Here is a 27,906-nt window from a genome sequence, read left to right on the forward strand (position 1 = left end):
TTTAAAGAAACAAGATTGACACATACTGTGGAAGAAATAGGGTTGGAATTATTCAAAATAGGAAAAAAATATAAATCAGGACTCACACTCATAAGGATTTGCACATTATAAAGCCCTCCATGTGGCTTTTTGGCTGCAAACCATATGCCTCATTAAAAATGTTAATACTGAATTAGGTGGACAGCAATCCTGGAAGCCTCCAGGAAGAACACAGGCAAAATAAAATGGTGTGCATTTTTTAAAGATGGTGGTCACTGTTCCTGTTGTGATCGATGGCAGTTTCTTTTAAAATCTGAGCTATCAAAGTGTTCAGCCTCCCTTTTCATTTGCCTCCTCCATCCCAGCTCACACAGAATTTCAAAGAATTTCCCCCTCCCCCCACAAATGTGCAGAGATTAGTAGAGATAGACTTTAATTAAAACGTAGCACAGGACAGATTTTTCAACCCAATGGAAAAAAAAAAAGTAACAGCCCCTTATGGTTTTCAGAAGTGTTAGATAAAAGTGTTCAGTGTAAACCCTGGCAGACCAATTCCAGAAAGTAAGGGTATTAGCTCACCATGTACAAACTGGCATCATCCCAGTGTGCTGGAAGCAATGGGATTAGCACTCCCAATGCCCCTAAAAGAAGGCAGCTGGGGAAGCCCTTAACTAAATGTAGGAAAACTTAGAGGAAAGAGGCATAAAACCACCCAGTGAAGTTGGAATAGGTTGGCTGGTTGACAGAAAAGGGGGAGAACTACAGAAAACTGGGTGGTACCAGAATAGGGTATCATGGCATAAGGGAGTGCCTGGGTGGCACACTCAGCAGGGCAGAACACCCCACTCAGCTGTGTTTGTTTCAGTGTCCCACTTCTCCTGATTAATAGCTACTGCCAGCAGCTCTCCATGGTTTCGTTCCCCCCTAGAGGCCACGCAACAAGGGCCAGGCCTAGCCTTGGGTCACCAGCTGGTGCCACAAAAGCCAAGCCTTATTCTTGGGCACTTCTAATGTTTTGCATTTTGCAGACTCCACTGCGGCGGAAGAACTCCTTTGACACTCAACCCCTTCTCAGGAGACATTCTGGGAAAGACACGTGGTTACCAGACCTAGAGCCAACTCTGCATTGCGAGATGCTCAAAAGGACTCATGTACCTTGCCAGCTTTTTTCACTTGGCTGGTTTTCTGAACCCCAGGTAGGCCATTGATGGATTTTCTCCTCTCACTGGAGATCTCCGCTTCTTCCCCTCATTTTTTCCTGTTCCATCCCAGTGAAACTGCTCTCCTTCAGCAGCAGAGAGGTAGGCACGTGCTTGGGATCTTCATGGGTCTACAGGAAAGAGCAAAGAATCCAGTTTGATTCAAAGACTGGCATCAAGACATATATACATCTCTAGTTACATCACCCATCCAGTACTATTCACCTGAAGGAAAGACTAAGTTGGCTTTTTTTTAATTTTCTCCCTCGCCCCCTAAATAATCTATATTTCAAATGGGAGGGCTATCTTAGATTTGCTGAGAATACAGTAATGGAAACCCACATGCCTTTTTTTCTCTAACCTTCCTTTTTCTAGGTGTATCCTCTAAAATTCAGGATCCTCTGCTTTTTGGCTGACTGTGCTGTGCTCCTAATAATAACAACAGTAATTCTGTTCCACCTTTCTGCTTAAAGCCAGCAACGATTTGGGCCCAGTCATTCTCTTTCAGCCCAGCCCATCTCACAAGTTGTTGTTGTTGTTGTGGGGAAAATAGGAGAAGGAAGTACTACATACACCCCCTTGTCATACAAAATAGAAGTGGGATATTAAGAAGCAGAGAAAGAAAGAAAATACTCGTACAGAATATTGTATATGAACACTGTGCTGTTAGTCTTTATGAAGTTTGTTTCAAAATCTACAGGCAAGGCTGGCTGAGATTGCAAACGGAGTTGAGGTCTGCATAATGCTTCTGTTGATCAGGTTCTTAATGTCCAGTAGCTCCATGTGTACTTATTACAAGTGTTTTTATGCCACTTCAATCAAAAAACGAATCTGAGTGGCTTATATTCCTGTAATCATCATCAGCAAAACAAATGATGCTGATTGAAGGAAACTGTGCAGAACATGGAGAGCTCATGGAAATCACCTGTGGGGGGCACTCTGGGACCCAGGCAGAATACGTGATATAGTGAGTGTGGTGTTGGACTAAGACTACCCAGGTTCAAGTCCACCCTCAGCTATGGAAGCTTGTGGGGTGACTTTGGGCCAGCCACTCTCTCCCTCAGTCCAGCCTTCCTCCCAGGTTTGCTGTTGATGGGATTAAACAATCGGAGATCTTCTGAGAAAAGCAGGAGAGCGCTTTTAGGATCTAGATCAGTGTTTCTCAACCTCAGGAACTCTAAGATGTGTGGACTTCAACTCCCAGAATTCCCCAGCCAGCATGGAATTCTGGGAGTTGAAGTCCACACATCTTAAAGTTCCTGAGGTTGAGAAACACTGATCTAGAGGAAGATCCAACTTCTCTCCCCTTTCTTTTAAGAGAATCTTCTGGCATACGGGTTTTGTGGTCTCAGCCCCACAGACCTCAGGCATGGCTAGCTGGCCCTGAGGCTCTGATCTAGCCCCTGGCCCCAAATGTTGACCAAAGAAAGGGCTCTAGTCCTTCTGAATGGCTGCATTGGCTCTATTAAAGCCAATCGAAGACATTTTGCTGCTGATGGGTCAAGGAGACACCTCTTCTGTTCCATATACAGAAACTAAGCTGCATCATATTTCAACACTGGCAGTAAGAGAATATCTTGAAATGCTTCTGAGGGGAACAAGCAAACTCAGGGCAGGCTATGCCGAATACATATATCTGTCCTCTACTATCTTGCTGTTACTCCATACTTTCCTGGCCATCTGCTGCTGAGGGGATCCCTACGTGCCTAATGGTAGGGCCCAACCTTATCCAATGCACCCCTATTGTGGTGCAGCTGGCTTGTGTAACAATTGTTGGCTCATGGGGCCAGGAAGAAGGGGAGGACCTCAGCCCCAACTGACACTGCACAGCCTTGGTTTTGAAGGCGCAAAGAAAGATGTTCATTGCCTTTGTCTCTTGGACATGGCAGTCAGCTTTAGGGGGCATTAAATCACATTGCACCAAAGTTAGCTTGCAAGTTCTCCAGAACTTACTCCTTCTGCTAATGAGGCTTTTGTTTTCCTATCTTCTCCAGATGCCTCGAAACATCTTTCAAATTTCTCCCCTTGGCTTTTTTTTTTTTAAAAAACCCCCAGCTTTCTTTATTGTTCAAAGCAGTAGAAGGTGTGCTATTGTTGATGTTTCCCTGGCTGTCCTCCTGAAAAAAACCTTTGTGAAGATGAGGAGCTTAAGGCAGAAGAAAAGGGAGAGGATCAAGGCAGCATAGAAAAATATCCTGTCTGGGTATTTTCTCCAAGAACTTTTTTTAGCAGACAACCACATTGACAAAGGACTGGGGAGGACAGTCCATTCAATACCAGCATTGTGTAGAAGAATTCCACAGTATTTATTCACTTAATTTTTATCCTGCCTTTGTTATTTTTATAAATAACTCAAGGCGGCGAACATACCTAAGACTCCTTCTTCCTCCTGTTTTCCCCACAACACCAACCCTGTGAGGTGGGTTGGGCTGAGAGAGGGACTGGCCCAAGGTCACCCAGATGGCATTCATGCCTCAGGCGGGACTAGAACTCACAGACTCCTGGTTTCTAGCCCAGCACCTTAACCACTAGACCAAACTGGCTATGGAAATGGAAGTGCAGGAAGCTAGGGAGCCTGCAAACTGCCAGAGAGAGAATCATACAATGAACAGAATGTTTGCCCACACCCCTTGGTCACCTCATCCCTAAATAAAGAACTAGATACTCCACCCTTAAGAATTTCACAGAAGTTCTCTTCTTCTCTGGAAGCCTTTCCAAAGCATATTCTTTTTCATCAAATTGAATAGAACTGGTAAGAAAAAACCCCAAAAAAGATACAGGAGAATTCTTCTACACAATGCTGGTATTGAATGGACTGTCCTCCCCAGTCCTTTGTCAATGTGGTTGTCTGCTAAAAAAAAGTTCTCGGAGAAAATACCCAGACAGGATATTTTTCTATGCTGCCTCGATCCTCTCCCTTTTCTTCTGCCTTAAGCTCCTCACCTTCACAAGCCCTCAGCCCTGAAAAGGGCTGCTTGGATCAAAAACATTTTAAAAGACGGTCCTGACATTTATTGACTGCTGGAGAGTGCTTGTGTTTAAGCCTTGCTAAGCAAAGGAACATCCTGGCATGTGCCCTTTTGCCAAGAATGGATATCTGTTTGGCAACTGAACAGGATACTAAGATGCCATTTGCCAAGTCTGTTGATGCTGCAGGTGCCAAAATCTTTAGGCACAATAACGGAGCATGGATATGGGAGCAGATGTAAGGTGGGGGGAGACAGAGGGGAATTCTGCTGAAAAGGAACAGTTGCCTTGGCCCGTCAATTAATCAATTATTCTATAGTGTATTTGCCAAAAGAATAGTAAAATAGCATAAGAGCAAACACATTTCTATTTGCATTATCTGGATATGATGAGTAGATGAAGGGTGTGTGTGTTTGTGTGTACATGTACATACTTAGGTTTTACTTTCAAATTTGTCAATTTCTATATCCCTCTGAGACGAAAAGTAATTGACAAATGTTCCTCCATAACGTTTGCCATCTTTCTGCAAGGGAGATCATCTCCATCAAAAAGTTCACTAATTTATGCTGTCTTTCCTAATTAGCCTGCATATGATTCATGAGAATGCTAAACAAATTATCTGTGTATAGATAATAACAGGAAAAAAATGGGTGCATTTAGCAAACTAGCACACATTAAGCTTAAGGTTTCCCACAGCACATAAAAACATTCATTGCATTATAATACGGAACTATTATCATGGAAAAACACATGCATTTATCTAACAAGCATTTCAGAAATGGATTTCTCCCCATTCAAGGAAGAAAGCAGGAGTGGAAAAAAGCTTTGGATTACATTTTTAAATTCTTCCACCACCTGAAGAATTGACAATCAGGAATTTCACCTCTATTCACAGTGAATGCTGGACAAGCCTCCCCACTTTGATGTCTGCTCTCAACTTTAGAGCCTTCCTGTCACTTTCTCCCCTCCAGGGAGCCCAGTTTAAGCCCAGCACTAACTTCTTCCCCAACCGCACATTGAACAGAGTGGCACATTTGAAGCAACAGGAGGAACTTTCGTAGCTGGTGTGGGTGAGACCCCACCCTCCCAGGCTAGATGCAAATTAGCCAGATCAGAAAAGAAGAAAAAAACCAGGTCTGCACAGCTCAGATTACAGATGGAGAGTTGGAACCTTTAGATTCTGACTCCTTTCAAGGGCCAAAGGACACAGGACAGCGGGAACAGTGCAAGCAAGCAATGTGTTTATTTTTATTTCAACCTAGCAGAGGAGGCAGGCTTTAATTTGGAAGGAAAGTGAGAGGGTTAACTCTTTCCACTTCTTTGCAGAATCAAAATCACCCCAACCCAGCTATTATAATAAAAGACAGTAAGATCTCTCCCTGTATTTTTTTTTTCCTTTACTGCAGGCTAACAGCAGCATCAGATGGGGCAAGGGCAGGGATGCAGAGTAAGGTAGTTAAAGCTAGAAAGGGACACAAACAGCTACTTCCCCAACAGCATGGATCTATTTAAAGCTCATGTAAATGTGCATACTAGTGATCTTTCAAAGAAAGCCAATTCCAAAGCAGGCAGGAAAATCTGCTTATTGGTTGATTATGCTATGGGAGGTTCTGAATGAATCAGATCTGAATAGGAAGTTCTTCATTTTTAACAACACTACCCCAATTTTTTTAAAATAGAGAGAGTGCACAGTTGCAACAGGAGTACAAGTTACTTCAGCCAGGAAAACAAGGTTAAATTTGCGCTTCATCTCTTCCCCGTCATTTCTTTTCATAAAAGGAGGCTTATGGTGTCATTTAGGTATTCCATGCTCAGAATGAAGCCCCTGCCTTCCTGGGGACTGAGAGTATTCCTGATTAATGCTGTGCTGAGATATCCACTCTGTTTTTCATTTCATTCACAGGCTACAAAAATATATTTCTAATTTCTCTTGGGAGTGTTCTGAAGCTTTTTTCAGGGGGAGGGGTAGACTGGTTGACTGGTCCTCTTCCCATCATTCAGAAACTTCCTTGATGGTCCATGTGTCCCTATCTGGAAAAGGCCTCGGAGAGGAGTTTGGCATTGATAGCTTCCCTTGAGATTAACTTGAACCTTACAAAGCCAGAGATGGGGCAGGGTGCTGGAAAGAAGTTTGTGGAATGAAAGGCTGAACAACTCTCTGCACACATCCCGAGGCTGTTTCACAGAACTTCCGACAGGTCAGATAGTTGGTGGTGGAAAGGGGATACCAGTCATCTTTTATGAAGTTACGGATTCTGTTTTCACTATAACTGGTGCGTTCAATTGATTTTAATGTTTACTGTAAACTTAAGGATATTTTGTAGGAGCGGCAGTCTTTAATGTAATAAATAAATATATTCAGTATCTCACTGCTAAAGAAATGCAAGAACACTGTATTCAGCCTTTAAGTGTTTCCACCCAAGTTCTCTTTTCCTCAAGAAGAGAGTTCAAAAGACACTCTGCCATCAAAAGGAATGAGAACTGGCAGAGGAAAAACTGCAAAATATTTTTCCCCTCCTCCTGCAAGGCATTATTTCAGACTCATCCTTTTTCTGGCCAGCTTCTCCCACCAATGACATCCACCAAAAATGTTGGCATTGTAAACCCCAAGACTCTCTCTCTGCTGCCCCTTCCTCTATCTGAGAAGGCATTACAGAGCAAGGAAACTTAGAATATGTGGTAGAAATGATGATAAACAAGGAACACATTTGCAGCCAGCCATTTTTCAAACTGATATTCAGCCAGCTGATCCTTCAGCATCCATGAATGGGACTCCAGGGGGATCACCCTCCTTCCACTTACAATTGCTGCAAGAATTCAAGGCAAAAAGTAGGACCCAGGTACTCACCTAGAGTATGGGTCTGTGTCTGAAAGGATCACATGGATTAGTGCTTTTCATTTCAGGCCGTAAAATGCATGGTTAAAAAAGATCCCACAAGAATTATTTCAGCATCTGGGCTTTCCTTACAGCCTGATCTGCTGATTCATTGACTTCAGCAGGTAAAACAAAAAAAGCTTAAAGGCTTGCAATGGTGTAACTAGATGGATTAGCTGCCATTTATAATGGGTCAGTGAAACAAGGTGGGGACAATTTACGCAGTGAGCCTGTGAAAGGGGGGTATATTATTGTGGCTACTCCCAAGCATTTTTCTTCTCCCAAAAGAATGAGAGCAGCTGTGAACCATCAAGCTCACTGGAATGTTTCTGGCTCCAAGATCCTGAACAGCTTTAAATCAGGTCAGGGGCCTCTCTGCACTAACAGTGAGGTTGAAGTTAGTAGCAGTTTATTTATGTGTGACACAGCGGTTCTCAACCTGGTCCTTTTCAACTATATCGGAACTGCGACTCCCAGATAGCATGCCGGTTGTTGCAAAAGGCAATCCAGGCCATTCCACTAAGCTAAAGTGCAATGCTCTTTTCTAGTTTGTCAAAGGCAAGCAGCCTTATTTGTAAATCACGTTGCAAGTTGGGGAAGACTCTCCTGTCTTCTCTTTCCAAACCAGTGTTGTTGTTTTTTCCCCAGAATGCTTTAAAGGAAAAGTAGATTGCTGACTTTTCACTCAGCCAGCTGCCTTTACTTGCCCCAAAGGCATAATAATAATAATAATAATAATAATAATAATAATAATAATAATAATAATAATAATAATAATAGTACAATTTTATCTTGCAAGAAATCCAAGGCTGCATTATTTCATATGCTTTTCTGGAAGCAATTGTACCTTACTTCTGAGTAAATAGGATTCTGTTGTTAGTCCAAAAGTAAGCAAGCCTTAACTCACTTGTATAAATTGTAGTATCTGCCATAATCTTTCCCACTTTTTTTTTTTTTGGCCATTACTGGTCAAAAGATGAGCTATTTCCTTACTGGGAAGCAGGCTCCATTAAAAACAATCTGGCTTTATTTCCAGAACCTTGGGAAGATACGCTTTGAAATAATGATGATAAATAATGAAATCATTTCATTAATTATTTGAAATAACGAATCAGGGAGGAGTTATTGTCTTACACTGGCTAAAAAAGGAAAAGATCCTTTTGAAAATAACCTTCTTTGGAGAAAAGCTGTGTTTGCTTGGTGAATTTTAATCCATTTTTTCTATCTCTCATTTCCTTCCTTTGTAGCTACCTTCCTTATCTCCACTGTTTTGTTCTCCCCTTTCTTTTTCCTCCCTAGGAATCCTATCTTCTTACCCCATTTCCATCCTGTTCTTTTTCTTTTTTTCTGTTCCTGCTGCAAGGAAGGAGGGGTGTATGTCTGTGTGTGTGTGTGAATGAGAAAAGAGAGAGGTTGGTATATGGAAGTGCAGATCAATTGATTTCATTAGTGGGACATTTTTCATGCAATTTTAATTGGTCATTAATTCAACAACTGTTCTTTTTAAATTTACAAAAAGGTGTGGATTGCAACTTTTAACAGCAAGGATATACAAAATTTCCACAATCAGTCTTACTCTGTATTAAACCAAAACACCACATTATTTCTGTAAATCATTCCACTTTAACACATAATAAAAATCACTAAGTACTGTTACTCCTCGCCTTTATATTAAAAGAAAGAAAAAAAATCATATAAACCTCCTAAACATTTTTCTCCCCTCCAAAAGATAAAACCTATTTAATTACTCCCTTCCTACCACTGTTCCACACATTTGTCTACTATAAAAATCAAGTTAAAAAGCACCTAAGTTGTCTGCTATTATACTTAATAGTACAACAATTTTAATAATCCCAATCTTAATAAACCCAAAAACCAAAGACAATTCAAAACAGTAATTCCAAATCTTTAAAAGGGAATAACATCAATCAAATCCTTAAAGCAAACCAAATAAACATTCTTTAACCCTAAGTTTTAATAATTTTAAGTTTAATAAACCCCAAAAACAAAAAAAACAGCTGTGATTTTGCAAGGCTTTGGTGGCTGTCTCTTCATTCACTACCACTTCACTTCCAAATCACTTAACTGTGGGTGTTTTAATTTTTATTCTGTATGTACTTTAAGTGACCAACATTGTTTTGATTGTGGTGGGTTAAAGGATGATAATTTGTCCCCATTCTTGCATCAGGAAATCCTTGCTCATGGTCATCCATACCTTGGTTATCTCCCACTTGGACTACTGCGTTCTACATGGGGTTGTCATTGAGGACCCCCTGGAAGCTATCACTACTCCAGAATGCAGCTGTGTGGATTGTCATGGAAGGGACCCAGGAAACATATCCTCTCTGTTCCAGCACCTGCCTTATGGAATAGTGAATCCCCTCTTACATTCAGATGGTCCCAACCATGCTGGCCTTTCCTAAAGACTTGACCATCTGGTTCTTCCATTGGACCAGGGTACTGCTTTAGATGTATGGTTATTTTAATCCTACACAAGTTGCCTAGAGTCACTGTTTGTGAGATGGCTATATAAATTGAATCAAATACACCTCTGCATGTCACATGCACATATTTATTGTGGGAGTCATTTCAGCAGGAGTTAACCACCGCACACTGACAAGCTGGGTATCATATATGTTTTCTTACAGGCTTATAATATACTTTTCCTCTCTGTTCCAATGACACACTGAGCAACCAATTAACTTATCAATTTTAGCTTCATGTGCTGTGTCAGTTTAGCCTCTGTGTGGTTATTATGTGTTGTGCAAAGCCAAAAAACGTTAATGGAAATGACATGGCCAAAGTGTGTATAACCCAACTGGTTTCATCCCCAACCCTCTAGAAAGGAAATGAATCAGCTAATCATCCCAGAAATAGGAAAGCACAACAGTTATACTCTTTCTATTGTTCTCTGAAATGAGATTTCACCATATTATGATATAAAATAGAGGCAGGGGGAAAAAAAAACCCTGCAGTAATGATGTGTCATTGTGGAATCTTGATGATACATTGATGATATATTCCTTCCACATCTTGGAAACAAATGTTTTAATACTGTAGGGTTACCTAGAGCATTCTTCTAGGTCAAATATAGGGAAAATGTAGACTATGGCTAAAGAAACAGCTCACTTAATCATTGTAGCACAATACGACATCCCTAAGATGGCCCAGTGCTGCTGCTGCTTATTTATTAAATTCATGTGTTGCCCAACTCCCAATGACTCTGTTCTTCTCAAATAAGAGCTTGGATGCAACTTACTTTGGATAAAATGCACCTTCAGCAGCTCTATGGGTACAGCACCTTTGCTAACGTCAGCTTACCTTATCCTGGAGGGCAGGATAGGCGTGTTAACTGCTCTTTCACTCTTAGTCAATGAGCAAATACAGCCAGAGAGAGAGAGAGGAAACTATGTGAGGTGGAGACAGGAAACAATCCTCATTTTTTCCCCTTTTATTTGAACAATGCTGAAGAAAAGCAACTGCCTTTTCTGCTGTGGCTGCCCCCCACCCCACCTGAGATATGGTTGGGGCTAATCCCACTGGCCTTTGGAGTTCCCATCTGGAGGGGGCGGGGTACCAATGTGAGTCTCAGGTCACCTATTAATACCTGGTTGGGATTTAACTGAAATTGTTTTTCTTGTTTTGTTTTTGGTCTATCATACAGCCCTGGAGTTGCCACGTTCAAGTTGGGCGGCCCTATAAATTCTTCAATAGAATGAATAAATGAATAAATAAATAAAGCTGGAGGTGGGATAGCCATTTCTTTCGACAGAAGCTAATGGTTTCTCTTTATAACATTTGAGTTGAATAGTGGCTGAAACATGACTCCCCCAAACCACCCCAAATCCCAATAAGCAAACGGATAAAAACAAATAATCTCTTTTCCCTTTAAAAAAAAGTTAGTCATGGACATTACAATACAAAGTCCTCAGCGTTACGTATAAATAATTGTTAGAATGGCTGTAATGATTTCCTGAATTTATTGCTTGATCTTGCTCAAAACCAGAGAAGTTGTCAGTTTGATACACTTCAAAAGCCCGGAAACGATGGGCCCTGCACTTTGCGTTTTATTGCCTATTAAAATGGAAGTTTACAGAGCCGTATAGCAAACAATGAGCAGAAAACCAAAGTCTTCAATCAGCTTTGATAAAGTTACTTTGGCATGAGGGTGTCTCTTTGCGCAGCTGTGTGTGTGTGCATGCGCGTGCCACATGCTCTGATATAGTGGACATTTCATTTACTGAATACACAGAAGACGCCACCCAACTCCAGAGGACTCTGTGCAGCTTACATTAACAAAATGAAAAGAAACAGATCGTGATCTCCAGATGCAAACTCTCTACAACCACACAGCATCAGACAGGCTCAGTATCCACTTTGCCCCAAGATCTGAGATAACAGCCAAGTTTTCAGTGACTTTCTGAATGTCATCATGGTGGGAACTTTATGGATCTCTGGGGAGATGGTTTTCAGAAGGCCAGCCCTACCTCAGAGAAGGCATGTTTCCTACAGTAGGTCCTGACAGATAGCACCGTTTTATCAAAAACTGGCTTTTATTTCTTGAATAGTAATTCCAAACAAACATGCATACTCTTAGCCACTTGGTCCCGGTGCTTAAAATAAAAGTTCCATCTGGGATGAGCTGCTGAAACAGTAAAAAAAAAAAAAAAAAAAGCAGGGTTGAGATGAGACCAAGAAATGGAGCCACACATTTATTGAGGGAGGGGGGGACAGAAGCTGGCCACAAATTACAGTATTTCCCAAATTGGTGTACCCCAGATGTGTGGGAAAACATCTTCCAGAAGTCTAAGCCAATATAATATCCCTTTTCTTTGCATATTTCTGCTAAATACGCCAGGATGGGGAATAATACTCATCTATTCTGCATTCTCAATCACACAAGTTTTCAACTCCGGGAACACTGTAATTTGTAATACTTTATTGCCCGCGGGTTTTCCATTGAACAAGAATAAAACTCCATTTTCTGAATTCTCACATAAAAATGAAGGGCTCAAAACACACTTATTTCATGCCAGCTCACTTCCTGTAGACATGATGGATTTAGGCAAAATGAAGTTCCGGGAAGGTCTTGCCCCTTGAGACACAGAATTCACTTTTGGCATGCAACAGCGGCGCACAGCTTTTCTCCAACTGAAGGCTGCATTCATTTTTGGCTGGCCTCTTACTTCATACAAAGTTAAGCCTTTAAACCCTCCTACCCTCAGGGACATTCTTCTCCATCCCAAGGCACATCAAGCTATTGTGATGGGAAACTGGAATGCATTTTTTAATTTTTTTTTCTTTTTTAATAATGCAGAACAGTGAAAAGCAGTGAAGTCAAAAAGATTAAAGGAATAAAAACAACAACAACATATAGAATGAAATGCAATCTTTATCTTAACTCTTTTGAGTCTAAAGCGAGAATCCACACTGATGTAGAAATCCAGTTTTGATTCCGGGTAGGAAAACAAGGCACTGCTAGAAGGGAATATCACCTCCTTAAGGAAACAGTTGCAGTGAACACGTGGCTTTGCTGGCTCTCTCCAAGATCCAGCTGACCATCTTGGGGCAGACAAATCACTTTGTTTCTAAGTTCCATGGATCATGGTTTACTTCACTGACTTGAAATCCTGAGACCTGAATGAAAAATTGGGTAGCTTTTGAGATGTCCGGAGGCACTTGGTTGTTTTGTTGCAAAAGCCTGACATGGAATCCAAGATCTGAGAGATTTAACTTCATGTCATAAACTGATTCTACCTCCCTACCCATTTATCATATTGATTAGCATTTTGCAAGCATTATACAGTATAAGGAAACAGGCCTTCTTGGGCCAGTAGCCCAGTGGGTATTCATTGCCTATTTAAATACTCCTTATTTCAAAATGGAGAAAGAACACCCAGTTAAGGCCTGAGCTAACATACGAACAGTACAAAGCAAGTAATAGGAATTCAAGAGTTTTATTTATTTATTTATTAATTATTAAATTTATGTAGCCACCCATCTCATGTTATGGGAGAATAAGTATTTCATCTTACTTTTCTTCCTTCTACCCTTTTCATCTTCATAGGAAATGCTTCAGGAAAAGATGTCACTGTCTAATTATGCAGACATACACAAAAGGGTTTCTTTTCTCCAAGTGAAGTATGAAAACATGAGATGAACAAATGTTCACTGGCGGACTTTCTAAGCATTTCCAGAAAGGCAGAAATGCCAAAATACATTAACTTAATTGAACTGATATCATTTTGAATTCTTCCTGGGGAACGCAATCTTGGAAGCCAAGATATTTGCATTCCACCCCAACCCCATTCTGCCTGATCAATGCAATGTGGCTTTGGTTTCAAAGACCTTCTGGTCACAGAAACTTACCATCCTAGTTCTCAATGGGGTCACACTTCCCCAAGCAGAACTGGTATGTAATTGGGTGATTCTCTTGGACTTCCAGCTGCTGCTCCATGAGCACATGGCAGCTATGGGCCATTGCACAAATCCATCTTGTGTTCTAATTATGCTTTTCTCACAGATACTCAGAACATAGAACATCTCTGCTCTACCAGTTAGATCGGGAAAAGTTGATGTGCTCTATGTCCCAGTTCTAAAGCACTGTCATCTCGTGAGACCTAGAAGGCTCACCTCCACAGCTGACCCCATCTGGTGGGACAGCATCACCCCTGACATTTATATGGCCCCAACCATGTTAAACTTTCATAAAGCTGTGAAAACCTGGCTCTTCCAGCCAGCTATTTTATGTTACTTTTCTGCCCCCTTCCAATATTATAAATTGCATCCCTTCCCCAGGTCACTTAAGAGCAACATTCATCTTCACCTCATTCATGGGGAGGGGAGGGAGATTATGGGGGGCTGCTAAAAAAACCAGGAAGACTCTGCCATGCTTTGTCCAGACTAAGAAATACACCATGAATTAGATTTTAATCAATTCAGTGCTACCTCAACTTTGATGAGATGATCCATCACCTCACCTTGGAGTGATACTGTAGAGAAAGAATAAGCCCAGCAGATAATTAGAAAGCAATTACTCATCAAAAATTAATCAGGATATTAATTAAACACAGTGTCCTATTTAAATACAAGCTGGTATTACATTTCCAGTTGCTGATGAGAAAGCAACAGTGAGGAGCAAACTAACATTTAATACCATCATGAAAAGTAGAAAGGGACCTATGACACCATACCGAATGCATAACTTAAAAGTTGTTTATGGAATCATCATGATCAGAAGAAAGAATTTAGTGTCAGAGTAAGCTTTTAAAAATTTAATCTTACTGGAAACGTATTGAAGGCATGAGATATTTAACGTTTTTGGACTAAGATACACTAAATTCTAACATATTTAAGCAAGGAGCATTCAAACTATAGATTGGGACCGCCCACTAGGGGTCATGAGCAAGTTAGAAAGAGGTTGCAGTATTACTTAAAGCATTGGCTTAGGCACGATAGCTGAGCTATCAACTTTACTTTATGCTTATGAATCGATTTTCTACCTGTTTCCTTTTCTTAGCAGAGGCCGAACAGTTCAGTGAAATGCCAATGATTTTGTTTCTTTAAATTAAAGTTCTATGTTAAAAGTCACTGCTAAGTCAAAAATGTGTAGAAAAGTGTATGATTTGCTATAAGGATTAATACATTTAAGGGACCGAACCTCTCAAACACAACTGAAAAGGACATTTTCATTTCTGCAAAATACAACAGCTGGTACCTTTTGATCATGAACCTATGCCCTATGAAGATAGGCTGAAAGAACTTGGGGTGTTCATACTGAAGATGAAGGGAGATATGATAGGGGAGTTCATGTATATCAAGGGAAGCTTCAGGGAAGAAGAACCCAAACTATTTTCCATGACCACAGAAACCAGGACCAGAAATAGAAGCCGTTCTCACAGCTTCTGTTTCCATTTTCTTTCATGTTTATGAAGGCTTCCTGATGATTAACTGAAGAACTTTCCCCATCTCCTGCCTAATGTGTTCCTGAGGCACTAGAGGGTGCCATAAAGTTCGGTGGAGGGACATGGAAGAAAGCAAAGCACTCTTTAACGAATTTTATCTTAGGGTTACCCCTGTCCTGGAACATCTCTCAGAACTGACGGAACCTAAAGTCTACGAACAGTTTGAAGAAGATGACAAGGGTGGAAGTGAAGGGAGAAAAACTGAATTGTGGAATGCTAACCTAATCTTGAAGAAGGAAAAGCTCTGGATGTAACGGGAGGGATGGAAATGGCTGCATTCCTGGAACATCGAGACCAAAGAACAGAATTAAGCTTCAAGGAAGGTTTTTGAAGATTATTTGGACTTTATAAGGCAGGCTGTTAAATTTGAGATTTATAAGGAGAAAGCCCTGTCTATAATACTGAGACATGTAAATGCCTTAGGCTATTTTGAAGTGGGATAATGGTTTAATTGTGCTTATCAGGATGGTCTCTTAAAGGCTCAAATGGACATTTTTGGTTTTGGGATAATGATGTATTTGGGGTAAAAGGATATTAATAAGGTGGTTGTTTAAATATGAAAATGTTGTAAGACGTAATGTTTAAGTATATAAACGCTTTGGTTAACTGCATAAATATGTTTATTAGGATGGTTTTTTAACCGTTTTGGTGGATGCTTGTTTCTTTTTGAATCATATTAATCAAATGTAGACAGACCTTTTTTTTTCTTTTTTTAGCAGATAGGAGTAAAATTGTAGTGAAAAAGGATAGTATTTGATTAGTGGTTTATTAGGTGAAACATTATGCTGCAAATGGTTTTTTTATATATTCTTTAAGTGGGAAAGCCAGTTTGTTTTAGAAGCAAATGTTATATTCCGAATGGAAACATGTTACAGAAATAATGTTTATTTTAGTTTAAATTAGACTAAGAGATTGATATTGAGTTATGTGATCTTTGCTGTAGAAAGTCAGAAGCCACTAGTCGTCCCCTTTGTATTTTCGCACTTTTCTTTCTTCTTGTAGTATTTTTTGTTTCATTCTTTGTAGTTTTTATGTATATGCTGGAAAAAGAATGAATAAAGCTTTAAAACCAAAAAAGAAAAGAAAGAAACCAGGACCAGAAATGATGAGTAGAAGTTACAGCTACCTAGGTTTCATGTAAATATAAGGTAAAGGTCCCTGATGTGTACAACAGTGTATCAGTCTACCTACAAAGATTGTGGGTTCTCCATTTCTGGAGGATTTTAATAAGTTGGACAGCCGCTTCTCAGATAGTTTAATTGGTTCTTCTGTACATTGCAGAGGGTTGGACTAGATGATCCTTCCAACTCTACAATTCTATGAGGCAAACTATTATCAGATATTGGCAGGTAGTCCTCACTTAACAACCATTCATTTAGTGACACTTCGGACTCACAATGGGGTTGAAAAAAATAACTTATGACCAGTTCTCACACTTATGACCATTGCAGAGTCCCCGTGGTCATGTGATCACAATTTGGGCGCTTGACAACCAGTTCACATTTATGACCGTTGCAGCATCCCATGGTCATGTGATCGCCATTTTCAACCTTCCCAGCCAGCTTCTGGCAAGCAAAATCAATGGGGAACTGTGTGATTTGCTTAACGATCACATGGTTCACTTAACGCCCATAGTGTTTCGCTTAATGACCGCTGCAAAAAAGGTCGTAAAATTGGCTCAGATTTGCTTAATGACCACTTCACTTAGCAACCAAAATCCCAGTCTCAATTGTGGTTGTTAAGCGAGGACTATCTGTACTGACCACTAATAGTTAGGGTTCGCTTCTGTTGTTAATTATTTGTAAGTCTGTAGCATCTCTGACAATACGGCATTCAAATACTATATTGTCTTTGGCAAATCTGTAAGTAAATGTAGTGTGTTTATCCATGGCTTTACATTTCTGGCCTTTCAAAGTGGAAAAAGATTTATTGGATGCTATGAGAAAGGCCAAAGTAGGCTAATCTACTGGTAATGCTGATGAAAGTAAGGCTAAGACCAGATACATCTTTTGGTTTGACGAGTTTTCGTTACTTGAGAAGATCAGCCTCAGTGTGCTATTTGCCAGAATGCATTGTCTGCTGAGGATAAGAAGCCAAGCAAACTAAAATATCACCTGAAAGCAAATTATGCAAAGAAGTTAGAAGATTCTGTCACTGTTTTCTCCTATTAAAGCCCCCAAATTTGGGTACCCTTTGCCTTAAATCATGATGTCCTTCTGTCCACAGGATTAAGAGAATCAAGAATGAGAGAAGAACCAGACAATATGAAGACCCAGTAAATCAGTCCTAATGAGATGCAAGAGTGTTACTCAAAGCAGCCTATGAGTCCCCAGTGAAAAATACAGTAAGCACTTTATGGAAAAAAGAATAACCAGGCTAGGAGAATGAACTGTGGTCCAGGTAAAAGTTAATCATCATAATAATAAATTTAATAATTCAACTGTTCTTAATAAAGTCAACTAGATATTGGTCTAGTCTGGAAAAATGTGTTACTCTTTAATTCTTCTCTCCTGTCCCCACTCCCTTTGAACTTTTATGAGAAAAAGATGTCAGCTCTCACATTTCAGTCCTAAAAATCTTCATCTCAGGGTCTGTGGTGGCACCAGTGGTCAGCCAGGAGCCAAGCGGTACTTTAGGATTCAGACAAAAGGCTCAAACCAGAGACGAATGCCAAAAAAGATTTTATTGAATCAATATTAACAGACTGACAGAGAAAAAAAATATACCTATCCATGTCTTTTAGCTTCCCAGGACCCCCAAAGAAATGGCAGTGGATGGATTCCCTGAGGCCAACAGTTCGTAACAGTTGTTACGTAACCTTTTCTTCCAGGATCTTTCAGTCTACGCTGAGGTTCCATGCCTGGAACCTTTTTCTCCTGCTATTGGATAGATTTCTTTTTTCTACTCTGCTACCAGCTCCATTTTCCTTTCTTCGTTTGTATTCCTCCAGAGATTCAGCATCCCAGCCTTGCCAGTTTCCTGTGAATGCTTTGGGGTTTTACTGGGAGACCACCAACTTCATGAGCACTTCCAATGCCAGCACTAAATGACTTAGGAAGCAACTCAGCAGAGCAGATAGATGAAATCCCACCTACATCCCACCCACCTCAACTGGTCACTCACATGAATTTTCATAGGAACCATTTTTTTGTGCATGAAAACATTTGGGAGGGAACGGGATAAAAAAGGGATTGAAGTCAAAGACTATTTTAGTGTGCTGGGCTGAAAGTGCCTCCAAAGATCACAGAGGACCAAAACATGTTATCATTTTGGGTGTGTCTGGAAGAGAGGCTAGCAACAGAGTCATCAGGGAATTCTCTAAAATTTGGGAAAGAAGAAGGTTTTCAAAGTACGGCAGATGAGGACCACATGCCGATTTCAGCTTTATCTCTTAAGCATGGTATCAATCCATCCATTAGACGATCTTCAGGAAAATAATTAAAGACCCTGCCTTAAGGCACTCACTCATAAATGAGGACAGGAGTATATTGATGTAGTTTCTTAGATTTTGTTATCCAACCCCTTTTCTCCTGGCATTAAATCTGATTAATAAGACTCTGCAGATCTTGCTTCCTTGGCTGTCAGGGGTTTGACCAGAGCTTTTTATTTAATTACTGTTATACAGAATGCCTTGGATAGAGATTGGGCCCATACATTGCACTAAGCTATGGTTTGCATTAACCATGATTATTAAAAAAGCTACAATTGACTGGGTTCATAGCAAAAGTCATTCTGGATTCATAATACAATTCATGGATTCATTCATGATTCATAATAAGGTGACATTACTGTCATTTTGGGGAAAGTAAAATAGCAATGTAAGAACAGGCAACTGAAATTAATGCATCTCCCTCTTATGTTGAAGCCTACAGCCATTTTCTTCAGTTTTGCGTCCTCCAAATCAAAACATTGTGTTGCGAAATTTAGAAGCTGGAACTGTGCCTAGGTCAGCCCTACTGTTGGCAGTTTCTTTGGGATATCTTGCTAGGTAAGGAAATGGCTAGATATTTCATGTTTAAAAATATGTATTTTTGCTTCCAGGGAGACAAAATGGTACCTATAGAACTTGGGCCTTCTTGTTGCAAAATCAGTTGGTCAGCCATGGACACTTGGCTGCTCCACCAGAGCTTTCAGCAGCTGCACTGACTCTGTTCTCTTGCTTCAGGCAGGCTTTATCTTAAATCCTGTTGTCTTGTACGTGGGAAAGCCCAGGACAGGCTGGTGGTTCCATAGAAACCCTTGAGTAGAAGGAGCAGCCACAGCATATGGGCTTTTGAAGGTTCTGCGCTGGAAACTTATTTTTTAAAAAATCCTCCATGGAAAGACTCTGATTGTTTTTATGCAACAGAGAAAGCTTACGGTATCTAATAATTGGCTATCTTCTTTTATTCCACCCTTGGGGAGATGATGGATGGGGTGGCATTGTCTGTGCCTCTTTGGGAGTTGAGCTGAAATGGGGGGAGGGACAGAAATAGTGGTAGGCTTTGTTTGCAAAGAATTTTGGGAGAATTTCATTCTGCTGCAGTCTTCCGTGGGCTTCTATTTCCAACAATATTAAACAGAAGAAGCCCACACGTCAAGCTTATATTTTAGCACTGCTTCAGGTTCTGAGAAGACCAAAGGGAAACTGGGCAGGGTGCTGGTAGGGTGGGGTGGGGGAAGCATCTGAATGCCTGGACAGCATCAGCAACAATAGTGTTTTTGAAATTAAAAGGATGAGTGAAGTCCAATCAATGTGGATGGCATCTTATGTACACTAGGGGCCAGCTGTGGAGCATTTCCCAGAATGTTTTGCGAGATGCAGGATTTTCTAATTGTCACAGAGAAGTTGATGTGGAAAAGGTTTCTTGTAGGTAGAGAGGAGATCGTGTGTTTCTTTTTTTGTGGTGGAGGAGAGAGATGAGGTGAGAGAAAACAGTCACAGCTGAAAAATATACTTAGCTCAAAAACTCTTTCTGGCAAAAGGTAACCCAAATAGGGAGGAAACGTTTAACAGCTGTTTTTCAGACTAAATCCATCAAGTTTATAAGCTGTTTTGCAATGATTCAGGACATGGGGCATTACCTTATGGCCTCAGTTCTTTGGTGCCACTGAATAAATTAAATTCTCTTACTGAGTGCAATTTAAATTTCTCCATCCAGACATAGCTGTTACTTCCTGTTTCTTTCTTATTTTATTTTAAATTAAATAATGAAAAGTAATACGGATCATCCAGCCAGCTTGTGCAGATTCTGGGGAATGCAGAGACATGTTCCTAAAATAAACATTTTAATAAGAGCAGTGGCCTAAAGTACACTTGGAAGATCCTGAGATACTTCATAAAAGTAATTAATGAGGACCAAGATAAGGTCAGGTTAAGAGATGCAAGCTGCTTATGACAAGAAATAAAATGTCCTTTGGAATAAGCAGTAAAGAAAGTCAATAAATCTCTTGGGGAATTTAAAATCAAGATATGGGGTGAAAGGAGGAAAAAGTGGGTCTGGGTACATAAAACTCTCCCCTTGCTGGTCTCAGTTCTGCACTAGAGGCTTCTGCAGAAACTTCTACGTGTTCCATGCAAAAAACAGATGGGGGTTACTAAGTCCATTGATTGCCCTCACTTCTCTTGGCCTTCGAATGATGAGATCAAGCAGAGAACACCAATCTCTTCTAGCTGATCAAAATAGTTTTTTTTTTTTAAAGGACTCAAAACAGTGTCCCATCACATAAACTACCACTTCGAGAGCCAGTTTGGTCTAGTGGTTAAGGTGCTGGGCTAGAAACCAGAAGACAGTGAGTTCTAGTCCTGCCTTAGGCATAAAAGCCAGCTGGGTGACCTTGGGCCAGTCCCTCTCTCTCAGCCCAAGAGCCAATCAGGCGTGGTATGAGAGTTCTAGTCCCACCTTAGGCATGAAAGCCGGCTGGGTGACCTTGGGCCAGTCCCTCTCTCTCAGCCCAAGAGCCAATCAGGAGTGGTAGGAGAGTTTTAGTCCTGCCTTAGGCATAAAAGCCAGCTGGGTGACCTTGGGCCAGTCCCTCTCTCTCAGCCCAAGAGCCAATCAGGAGTGGTAGGAGAGTTCTAGTCCCACCTTAGGCATGAAAGCCGGCTGGGTGACCTTGGGCCAGTCCCTCTCTCTCAGCCCAAGAGCCAATCAGGAGTGGTAGGAGAGTTTTAGTCCTGCCTTAGGCATAAAAGCCAGCTGGGTGACCTTGGGCCAGTCCCTCTCTCTCAGCCCAAGAGCCAATCAGGAGTGGTAGGAGAGTTCTAGTCCCACCTTAGGCATGAAAGCCGGCTGGGTGACCTTGGGCCGGCCACTCTCTCTCAGCCCAAGAGCCAATCAGGCGTGGTAGGAGAGTTCTAGTCCCGCCTTGGGCATGAAAGCCGGCTGCGTGACTTTGGGCCAGTCCCTCTCTCTCAGCCCAACTCGGTGCAATGTAGACTAGCTTCCTTGCAGTGCACGTGACTTGTCACGGCTAAATAGTCTACACATCTGGCTGCTGGACCTCACAAGGATTTCCCAGCAAGAAAAGCAGCAGCATGAACACCGAACTGCTATGCCATATGAAAAAAAAACAAACCTACCACTTCTGGTATAATAAAAACTCTCTCATCCCTACCCCACACAAAAGAAAAATAGTTAGCATCCATATTTTCAGTACATGTTTGCCTTTGTCCAGATGTTTGCCCAATATAGTTGTTATGGGGGGAACAGCCCAGCTGGAAGGACATCATTCCTTCTGTTTCCATTAAAAAGCCTTGAATCACAACTCACTTTCCCTCTTCTGGCTGATTTTGACCTCACCTGCATATGCCACTCCTGGGTGTGGCATAGAGGGATTGTGGAAGGGGCTCTAGTGGCACACTTTAGAATACAGCAGGTCCCCGGTTTAAGAACGTCCTGGTTTACCGACAACTCCTAGTTAAGAACTGACTGCCATAAAGACTATTACGTTAAAAATTCAAGTTAAGTACAATGCTTTGACGTAAATACACAATACTACTTTGTGTATTATTATGTTTAAGACATTTTAGTGTATTTGAAAGTGTGTCCTAAGTGTTTCATATGCATAGAAAGGTAAAAATATATACTATATACTAAGACAAACATTTGACTGATGCTAAATAACTGTTCTGACTTACATACAAATTTGACTGAAGGACAGACTTAGGAACGGAACTAGTTCTTAAACCAGGGACCTGCTGTATGCATCCCCAGTCAGTTTCAAAGCAACAAGCCTTATTGTATGTAGCTTGGATATGTGGGTATGGCGCCTTCCTTCCCCAAGGGGAGCTACTTAGCCTAAAGTGGGCTTTTATCTTATTCAACATGTAAATAGAGACTGTAAAAAGCTGCATGGAAAATACATATGCTTGTATTTACATACATACATACACTTTACTTTCCCAAAATAAATCATTCTATGAGATGCTCAGCCTCAAATTGCATAGAACTTGGATACAGCGACTTCCTTACAGCAGCTTGGAAAGAAGTGTTGTCTGCCACTGAAAATTGTTGATGGGATGTACCCTACTGAGTATGGGAAATAGTATTACCAAAGTGACTTTTTCAACCCAGACGCACTTGAGGGGCTATGAAATAAGATCATTATGATGCAGCACAGCTTTGCTTTATAGCGTATCAACAAATTGAAAAAAGAATGCTGATTATCTTTCCCCAGGATCTATGTCTCATTTCTCAAAATAAGAAATAATCACACGTCTCCTACACTAACTCAGAAAAACTCAAAGGCATATACAATTAAGGGATTTTATTCAGTTTCAAGCACGCATACGCTGATAAATCCAACACCACCGAAAAATGTTGCTGTCATTTCACTCACGATGCTTTTCAACTGTCAATCATCACAAAGAGCTCTCTGGATATGAAACAGGCATGTGGCCCAAGATGACAATAGGTAAAAACTAACCAGTGCATGGCTTCCTGAACCATATCATGCTCTCTGCTCCAGACCACTGGTAGAACAAAAACTTAGGCTTAAACAAAGGATGTGACCCATATTTCATTTATTTCTTCATGTCTTTCACCTTAAATTGTAAAAAGACTCCGAGAGCGGTTTATGCATGATCAGTAAACCAGGACAATCTATGTCAGCAGGGTTAACGTGGCACAAAAGGAAGAAAGGATGAGGAGGAAAGAAGGAAAAAATAAACCCCAATGCCAATTCTTAAAAGTCAGAAAGCAGGCTTGTAACAAGCTAAAATCTGTGTACAGGTGCAATGCAAGGAAGGAAGCAGAGCTGACAGAATGTTTTGCAAAAGAGGATGTAAGTCTCTTTAAAACGAGTTTCAGTTCTGGAATGAAAATGGCACAAGGGAGCGTTACACAAGGCTCATATGCTGCCCCGAATCTGGATCTAGCCGATGGGATTTGGAATGCAAGGGCTGTACTTGCCTAGTACTGTAGCACCTTTTCCAGCTAACACATTTCATTAAAAAACATTACCCCACCCTCCTTACTTTCTACAGAGGCGCCTGTAGAGAGTCTATTGACCAACTGCATTTCTATTTGGTTTGGAGGCTGGAGGGCCTTGGATAAGAGTCTGTGCAGGGGGGGTGAGGGTAGCGGAGAGTATAACTGGGATTTCACTTCCTCCCATTCAGGATATAGCATTTACACGATGTCTGTCTAGAGCCCAGAATATTGTCAGTGACCCCTCCCGCCCTCATTGTGGCTCGTTCTCCTTGTTACCCTCTGGGAAAAAGTTCCGCTGCATTCGATGTAGAACAGCTAGATTAGGTAACGGTTTTGTCCCCTGGGCTGTTAGACTCCTGGACTCTTAATAATCCCCTCTTCCTTCATTGTGGTACACGTGTGTAGGACCGTGATATTTATTAGGGATAATGATTAGGGGAGTGGAATGGTCAAGAATATATATCATATATTATAGTAATTATTTTTAAGTAATTATTAAGTGAGCCAATTGCAATGAAATTTCATTTTAATGTGCACCTTGGTGTATAGTGGAATGACAATAAAAGTTTATTCTATTCTATTCTATTCTATTCTATTCTATTCTATTCTATTCCATTCCATTCCATTCCATTCCATTCCACTGTTCTGTTCCGTCCCGTCCCATCCCATCCCGTTCCCATCCCATCGAGAGCTGCAGCTGCTTCATCAGGGGCACAGAGTGACTATCTTGGTGTAGGATTTAAATGGGGGTGGGGGGACAGGAGGTTGGTCCTGCAGGTGCAGGTTGTACCTGAGATAGATTACCAGTACCTTATCAATTAGCAAGGTGTTAAAATCCCATTGTGTTTGCTGAGACCTTTTCAGAAACCTTTTGATACGCATGTGAGATTGTTACGTAACCCACCTGTCTTCTCCTCCTTTCCCCCCATCCCAGTTTTAATCCTACATCCATCAAGCCACTCTATGCATCTGATGAAGTGAGTTAAGCTCATGAACCCTTGTGCCTTTTGATAAAATTGGTTAGGCAGTTACTAGATGCTTTCTGATATTTTGCTACGTAGACCAACACAGCTCTCCTCCTACAGCATCTTCACTGTGGCAAAGAATCCCTTGAGTTGAGCATTGCTTGGTGATTACATGAGCACATCATGGCATTTTCTGGACAAGCATGCCACTGTCACCTTCTGAGATTTTTTTGCCCCCAACTTCCTATTCTAACTCACAACCCCCAGCTCTCCTGGAAGTCTCCCACCCAAATAACAGGCAGACCCATCCCACTCAATTTTTCAAACAGCAATTACTTTTGTTCACTTACGTAACAACATAAAAAGAAAGTCTAGAAAGTTTAACCCGAAGGAAGATTGCACTCACAGCCTTAGAAGCTATACAAAGCATGAAGCAGAAATAGAACTGTGCACGGGATTTAATTGTAAAAGCAAACAACTTCACCCGGTTAAGTCACTCTCCTTTCCTGCTTCCCCTGGTTTTCCCAAACTGTGGCTTATGTACCTAAATTAATTAAATAAATAAAGTGTTTACAGCTACAGCTATTAGGACAACAGGACCAGATATAATATATAGTGCATAGAAAGGAAATGTTGCAAGGGCTGCCTATCAAACTTCCCCCGTGTCCCTGATTGCCCTCACAAAAGTTATGTTAAGCGCAGCTAAGCAATGCTTTGCCCCAAATTCTTGTTCAGAAAGCCAACAATCTTTCCTTCTGTGGCCCAAGAAGCAAAACTAGGCAATCCCGTGGAAAGGTGGGCAGGAGTTTCTGACTCATATACGGAGAGGAACAAGTGGGGGTAGCAAGGGAAATTTCAGTTTAAACAGGGCAGTGCAGGAAAGCTATTTTAGAATCTGTCAATATCGTTCCACCAGGCAGGACGCCCAGTTAAGAGCAGGGCAAAGCTTGTCTCTCAGCATGCAGATGTGCAATCCACCTTCTAGGTCAGGGTTTCTCAACCTTGGCAGCTAGAAGATGTGGGGACTTCTTCTCAAAATTCCCCAGCCAGCATGCTGGCTGGGGAATTCTGGGAGTTGAAGTCCCCCATCTTCAAGTTGCCAAGGTTGAGAAACATCATTCTAGGTTGTGCCTGCAATAAGAATATCCACATTGACGGGATGGAAGATGGGGGAAAATGACATTAATTTTTTTGCCTGGATATGGTGGAGATGCACTGGCCCTTTGAATCTATGCACATACATTTGCATGCAAGTCAGTGTGGGGAGATTCTGGACTTGTGAATGACTTTGGGTACTTATCAATACACCCATGCTCCTGGGGGCTGGCATATATTTACAACTGCATTTTCTCCAGAGATCCAAGCTAGCAGGTATCATTCTTGGTCAGATATTGCTACCAAGGGGGGCGGGAATGTTTTGCACTGATAAACAAAAGCAATTACAGAGTATGAGGTGGAGAGAGAAGCAAGGAATCTGGTATTCATGGGAAAGCAGCAGAACATCTGCTCTAAATGCACAAGGTCTTGGCATCTGCAAGCTAAGACTGAAAAGATATGACATCAGACGTGATCCTCTGAGATCCAGCGATCAAGCACAATCTCCTGTGATTTGAAGAGTTTGTGCTAGAAATGGACTTCCTTTCTCTCTTTCTTTCTGTTAATTAGTACGTGTTCAAGATAAAATTAAGACACATAATGCAGAATATAAGACCGAGAGAGTACAAGTCTACTTTCTATGTGTCTACCATGCCTGACGATTTTTCCTTTCAGTGTTCAGCTTAAGAGAAAACTATTTTTGAAAAAAAAAGTGAGAACGAACAGCTTAACGCCAACCGTTTCCCCCCTCTTCTTTCACCTCATTAGAAATTCTCTCCAGTTGGTGAACAGCCTTCCCTAAAGGAATTTATGACTGGTTTTCTTAATGTAGAAGATGAACTATCTCCCAGCTGCCAGTCCTTGCTGCAGACTAGGAATGCTTGAGGAATTCCACCTTGGCCCATTTTTATACCAAATGATTTTTCTTGGGTAGCTTTCTTAGCACCGGGTCTTAGCTATGCAATGCATCAAAGTATACCTGGAAGTGAGGGGGCGGATGGGTTAGTAAAGTTATTGTGGATCAAGGTGGATGTATGCCTATGGACATAATGTGAAACTGTTGGAGTGCATACTTCTTGCCTGCAGACCTTTCCAGCAGCCTACTGCAACTACGTGTTGGACTACAGCATCCATCATCTCAAGTCGGTGTAGTTACTGGACCTGATAGTTGGAAGTTATAAGGGCTGTAGTCCAACATGAACCCAAAGCTGTGGCCACAGGCTAGGCAATGCTGAACAGAAGCTGGAAGACTTTTCTCATTTCCTCTTGCAAATCCTACTTGTTGATTGTACAACCTAAAGGTGAAATCTCTGAAATTAAAAAGCAGTTCCAAGATCCAGCACAAAAATGTACTTAATGAAATGCATCTGCAGCTGTCAGGGCACAATTTATCCCTAGAGCACAAGAAAAATGAACTTGACACTGCACAGGAAGGTTTATTTGTTTAGCCCTTTAGACAAGCAGCTTTGCCACTTATGGTTTTCCTTAGGGAAGCTCAAAATGTTTCCTAATACTGATGGGGAGATGGCAGAGCCAACCAGGGCCTTGTCTAGACCCATAATAAATTGGAGGGATCAGTTCCTGAGATACCATGGGCAACTCCTATTTGTGAACATCCCACTTACAGCACAAAACTTCCTATCAGGGTATGTATGTCAAAAATGGCAAGATAATGGCTTTGACTGCACAATAAAAAGTCCAGGGAGTCTTAGAAAGAAAACTCACTTCAAAAGATTACTTGAAGGACTTACTAACGTGACATAGGATTGAACATAATGGGAGAACAATATTCCATAACTAAGGCAAACTACACAACAAACTGGCATAACATCCATTCTTTCTGAGCTTGGAGAAATGCCATCCTTTTAAAAATTGTTTAGATTTGTAGAGTGGGGTGGTCCAAACTTCTTGTGAATTCTATTCCAGAGGGCAAGCACTGTGACATAGAAGTCATGCATCCCAGGTCCCACCAGAAGATGACATTTTATTATGATTATATTTTTATATATGACTCAAGGTGGCAAACATACCTAATACATTGCCATGCCATGCCATGCCATACCATACATTATTTAATGTATGAGACATGAAGCACATCCACATTCAGATGATGGAAGAGAGGTGGTTCCTCAGATAGCAAGGTCCTAAGACATGAAGGCGATAACTAGGACCTTGCACTCAGACACTCACAGATAGCCAGAGCAGCTTGCATCACAAAGATGTTACATGGGTGCATGAAGGTGTCCTGTAACTGTCCACATCACTGCATTGGAAGCCAACTGTAGCTTCTGAGTGGTCTTCAAAGGCTGGTCTCATGTAAAGTACATTGCAGTAGTCTACACATGAGGTGACCAAGGGATGAGTGAATATGAAAAGAGACTCCTGGCCCAGAAAAGGGCTCAGCTGGCACACCAGATGAATCTGTGCAAAGACCCTCTTGGCCACAGA

The 27,906-nt window shown here is 41.2% G+C and overlaps 1 protein-coding gene across 1 annotated transcript in view; it reads right to left on the minus strand.

The window, feature by feature from the left end:
- ST3GAL1 (ST3 beta-galactoside alpha-2,3-sialyltransferase 1) overlaps positions 1 to 27,906 on the minus strand; it is a 106,073-nt gene that overhangs the window by 42,089 nt on the left and 36,078 nt on the right. The window contains exon 2 of the mRNA XM_063299698.1: positions 1,135 to 1,309. The gene's annotated coding sequence lies outside the window, so the exon portion shown is untranslated. The remainder of the gene's footprint in view (positions 1 to 1,134; positions 1,310 to 27,906) is intronic.

Source organism: Candoia aspera, chromosome 3, assembly GCF_035149785.1.
Source record: "Candoia aspera isolate rCanAsp1 chromosome 3, rCanAsp1.hap2, whole genome shotgun sequence".
Taxonomy (NCBI): Eukaryota; Metazoa; Chordata; class Lepidosauria; order Squamata; family Boidae; genus Candoia; species Candoia aspera.